Source organism: Corylus avellana, chromosome 2 (assembly GCF_965113065.1).
Source record: "Corylus avellana chromosome 2, dhCorAvel1.hap1.2, whole genome shotgun sequence".
In the NCBI taxonomy this organism is placed as follows: domain Eukaryota; kingdom Viridiplantae; phylum Streptophyta; class Magnoliopsida; order Fagales; family Betulaceae; genus Corylus; species Corylus avellana.
In genome coordinates, this window is record NC_142491.1 from 45,869,076 (window position 1) to 45,874,768 (window position 5,693).

A 5,693-nucleotide genomic window follows, 5' to 3' on the forward strand; every position below is an offset into this window, starting at 1 on the left:
GAGGGAGTGCGTAAAAGAAATGAGAATGGCAGCCCACAGTGGAATAGCGCTGTATGCGTTGTGTGCGCAGAGACTCTTGGTTTCTGACACGTAGGCGAAAAGAATGCACTGAAGGGGCCCGCAGATTTGGGGTGCGTATTATGGGTATGGTAATGGTTTACGTTAGTTGCCTTATAGGGCTGAGTTTTAAAATGCGCAGAATGGGCTATGCGCGTGGCTTCTGGTTGAACGCCGCGTGGAAAACAAAACTGTCTGTGGATCCCGGGGTGGGGAGACGTAAAGGCAAGGGGAGTGTTATGCGCATTGCGCACCAGGTGTCTGTTTGCGTTCAGGAGAGCTGTAGGGGCTTCACGTGATCGCTTGCAAAAACGGGGGTGCAGAGTGGCTTAGCTTGCTGAGTAAGGCTTTCCTTAACCGTGAAAACTTTCCTTTACTGTGAAAACTGATGCTTGTGATCGCTTGCAAAAACGGGGGTGCAGAGTGGCTTAGCTTGCTGAGTAAGGCTTTCCTCAACTGTGAAACTGATGCTTTATGCTTGATAGGTTTAAAATTTCGAAATTGCACATTTAATTTCACTTTTTTTATTTTTTTTTATTTTAAAAACCATTAAAACAGTTGTGAGAAATTTTTTATAATATTTTTTTACCACACCTCTGCATCAATTTCTTACAACACTGCCGTTTTCACCTAGTCGACTCTTAAAACATGTTTTAAGTAATGTAATTTTATATGTCATAAAATTATTTTTTGGCTTTTCAACGAGACATCCTATTTGTTTTTGAAGAGTGTAATGATGTAGGCAAGGGCGGAAGCGGAAGTAAGTTAGTCGGAAGCCGCGGAACTACATAAGAGTACTAGCAGCAGATGACAATATGTCATTCTCTTCCCTATATTTAGAGAAAATTTCAAAAAAATCACAAAAATACATCTACATCAAAAGCCTTATATTTAACTTATACTAAATAGTATCTACACTGTTTCCCAATACATTAAAAAACACGGTAAATACCTAATGCTTTATTAAATTATAAACAAATCATTTCCTCTCATCTCTCATTCACATGTCTCAACAATTCTCTCTCATTTCTCCTCTCTTATTGGTTGAGAAATAGTATTTAATTCATATAGAGAAAAATAAAAAAATCTATTATGAATTGTTTTTTTTATAGGAAATAAAAAAATAGTTTTATTCCCTAAATTAAGGAAAAATAGTTAAGAAGTTGCTGCTAGTATTCTAAAGGCTTGGGGGCTTCCATGTTTTCCCAAAAAAAAAAAAAAAAAAATGCTCCTAAATTATTTTTAAAAATTAGAATTTGCCCCCTCAAATTTTTGTTATTTTTTACTTTTGCCCCCAGACTGTAAATACTAGTTTCGCCCCGGGACGTAGGGGCTTCACGTGAATCACAAGAATCTATTGTGGGGTCCGGTGGTTTAGCTTGCAATGTTTGATAGGTTTACAATTTTGAAATTGGAAAATTAATAGCTAGGAAAGTTGTGATTTGGGCTTGTCCCACTATATTTTGCCACAGTTTTCACTTAGCCAGGCCCGGTTGATTTCTTAGGATTCGGACTTGGTTAACATATCAGTTACCGGGGCATACTTAAAATAATAATAAATAAAAAAATCAGAGTTAGATTAAATCTTTGACTAATATAGCTGTCCATGGCATCTCCACAAGAACACATTTTTATTTTAAATTGGGTTGGGGATTTTTTTAATTTAACTTATTAAATTGACTTCGATCCTTAAAGCAAAGTATAAAATATGCGATTCTCGCATATATTTTTTAAAAATTGCAGTTGATAATTATATGTTTCAAAAACATATATTAATTTGAATAAAGTCTACGTACCCTTTTTAAACTACCACCCAATTGACAATGTTCTCTCTAATCTTTTAATTGTGACAATACCTTCCTCCAATTTTTGTCTTAGTTTTCTTAATTTCTTTTCTCTCAAGCAACTAAATGAAAAACTTCGAGGTAATGCTATGTTGAAACATACCAATATGTAAAATACAGATTCATATAAGTAATAAGTAGAAATGGCCAAAGGTAATTAAATCAAACAGAAATATGTTATATCAACTTGGCCTATGAAGTCAGCTCAAATGGTCGACTCATTTAGTTAATATTACTAGATCAACCATTCGAGCCCTCGTTCAATTAAGACACGGTTTTTACAAGTGAAGTTGTGTATCCAACATTTACATGACAAAAATGGTGGTCCCATGCCTTGAAAGAATTCCACGTCATAAAACAAAAATGTTATCAAAACACTACCATATTAGATTGGTTGCACCAAACCTTAACAAAATGTAAAGGAATGTTAAACGTGTCATGATTAAGATGAGTAGTTGAGATATCTCGTTTTAGGTGGCTGACCACAATACATAATGCCATTTCCTCTTTGCAATTGGCCGGAGGTTAGATGATAGTTACATGTGTTGCTTATTCTCCACATTTCTCAACATATCTTCGTATACCTTGGGTTAAAGTGGCAAATCATTTTCCACATCTTGGTAAATTTCATATGTTATGGTTCTTCTATCCACATATTACCAAAATGCACCTTTTTTTCTCACTGGGTAAACAGTAGAACTATAATAATCATCATATTACATATCATCTGTAAAAATAAAGAGGGGAAAGATTCACCTTAGCCCCCCTTCCCCGTCTCGATCTAGTTGTTTCCAAAGAAAAAAAAATCATATTACATATCATGATCTTTACCAAAATGATGAAGTGCTATGTGTTGAGGACAAAGTTTTCATGTCCTTCAAATTGGATCGAATCATTTTTATTTTATTTTTTTATTTTTATAATTTGGTCTATTAAATTAATATGTATTTAAAGTTTTGAATAAAACTTTTAGAAATTTATGTTTGTTTTTTCTCCCAAATATTACTCTTAAGCATTTTGTGTATGGATTTTTGTTATGGTAAAAAAGAGCAATGGTCCCAATTACTATTTTCATATGTGCAAAGCTAGACCTCACAATAAAGCGGTGAACAGAAAACATAAATGCATTGAAAGGGGCTCTTCACCAAACTAAATTACACCCATCTAAACTCAAAAGAAGGGCACACAACTAAGACCCCTCTCCTTCCTAATGCTTCCCATTATCTTGCTTTAGTTTGCCTTTAAATGCAAGCAATATGTCATCTACCTTGGTCAAACTCTTTTATTTTCATTTTTTAAGTTTCAACTGTTTGTAGAGCTTAAATGGGTATGCTAAATGTGGGTCACATGATGAAGAGCTACGCAGCTCATCAAGCAAGAAAAGTATTTTTGTGCCTGGAATCGGCTGAATCGACCTCAACTTAAGTCATTTAAATTTTGGAGTCATGATTCGAATATTCAGAACTTTTGATTCTGATAGAATGTTAAATTAACATTTATCTCAAAAGCTTAAACTTATAGGAAATAGTCAATTTAATTATTAATCAATATTTAAACAATTTGATATATTATATTAAAAAAATTTCCTCCAACCTAGTTTGTATCCCGTAAAATCTTGTACTCACATACCCTTTTTCCCATTCCCTTTTGCCTTTCCCTTTGTTTGATCAGAGAAGAAGAAGAAAAAAACTATGAACTTGCATTTACTAGTTCCCCCACTCTTCTTTCCCACCTTCTCCAGAAAAAGGAAAAAAAAAAAAAAACACAAAACCACAGTTTGTCCATATTTTATGGGCACGTGAGATGTTAATGCTGCCCACCCAACATACAAATTGCATTTACTGATATCCCTCACCCTCAACATACAAAAAGCACAACCACCAAAAAGAGAAGGGAGAAATGTGAATGGAAAAGGCTCTCATGAGCTGCCCTTTTCGTTTTACTTTTTCCCTTTGCTGAGTTAATGAGCAGGCCCCTTCTGCAATGAGTTCAACTTCCTACCCATTTCTCATTATATTACCAAAATTGATAGAAATGGCTTCATTTCATGTGTCAATTGAGTTTTTCACCATTCAATCCTATGATAATGTCATTTTTTACACACATTTATTACACTCATTTTATACCGATTGACATTACGTATTTTAAGTGACTGGCATGATAAGTCATTTAAAACATGTCACGTCAACCGATGTAAAATAGATACAAAGAGTAACACTATAACTAAAAAATTTAACCAATGTAAGATATTCTATTACATATATGCAATCATTTGCATTGCTTTTGTGCTAGTATGTTTGAACAAGACAATGGGAATTTTGCTACCAAAAAAAAAAAAAACAGACAATTGGGAATTTGCTATCACCATTGCCTTTCTCCATAAACAAAAGAATTGAACCTGCAAATTAAATTCTAATTAATGTTTTTTTATGGGCCAATGCATTCGTTTTGCGCCAATGACTGTTTCTTGCGTAGGTGGTGACACTAGTATGATTATTATTATTATTATTTATTTATTTGCTTTTTCTATTCGACACTAGTATGATTTGCTTTTAATGGATATGGGTGCAACGCCACGGTGATTACTACAGTATTGGTGAGGTTGCTCATAGTGTGGGACCAGTGGAAGACACAAAAAGGTACGTGGACCGACATGCACAATTTTGTTTTTAAATTTTGTGAATATATATGTACGTTAATTTTTAATAATGTTTTTTTTTTTTAATCTTATAAAGTTTTTCTTTTAGTATTTAATCATAAAAGTGATTAATAAAATTGTTGTTTTTAATTTAAAATTAGAAATTTCGAATTTAACCTATAAAAGAACATGATCACGACGACCAAAAGCCTTTGAAACACTGGGGGACCATCAACATGAGGTGCTTGTGATATAGTTTTTGGGTAAGTTTTTTGGTGAAAAAAACCTATTTCATTTTTCTTATTTACATTGCTAATAGAGGGAGAGGGAAAGATGGGCATTTAAATTTTAAATCTTACACTTCTCATTACCCTAGAGTCTATAATTAACTTTCAAATCATAGAACATCATTACTGTTAAGATTCAAAATTTATTTTCCTAAGCATCCAATCAGTAATTAAATTATGATGATTAATGCTGTACAAATTACAGACCAAGATCTCACACAACTAATGGAGTGAAATGAAAATATATATGGTAAAGTCTACTTATCCTCCTCAAACTACCACCCTAATGATAATCTACTCCCCAAATTATCAATTACTACAATTTATCCCCCAAATTACCAAAGCAATGACAATATACATCTAAATGCTAGCAAAATGACAAAATTATCCCTATAAAATTTTCAATAAGACAAAATTACCCTTAAAATTTTGAAATTTTTTTAGTATTTTTGTTTTTAGTAAGGGTAATTTCGTCATTTTGTTAAAATTAGGAATGTATTATTATTATTTTGGTAGTTTGACGAGTAAATTGTCGCAATTGATAGTTTGAGGTGTAAATTATCATTAGAGTGATAGTTTGAGAGGGTTAAATGGACTTCACCCAAATATATAAGATTACTTGAAAATAAAACCTTTCACTTTCAGTGATTTCACTTAATTGATACTATTCTGAAGGTTAAAGAAAGAAATTTCTTTTAAATTCAAGTTAAAAAAAAAAAAAAAAAAACCGTTCTCCATAAATTATTCTTAAAGAAAACAAGGGGGTGGCTGACGTGTCATAACCCGATTGGGCTTGGCCCCAACTGTATCAAAGTATAACGAGGTCTCACCCCGTGAGTATGATAAATACCATCGGCGATCGCGCGG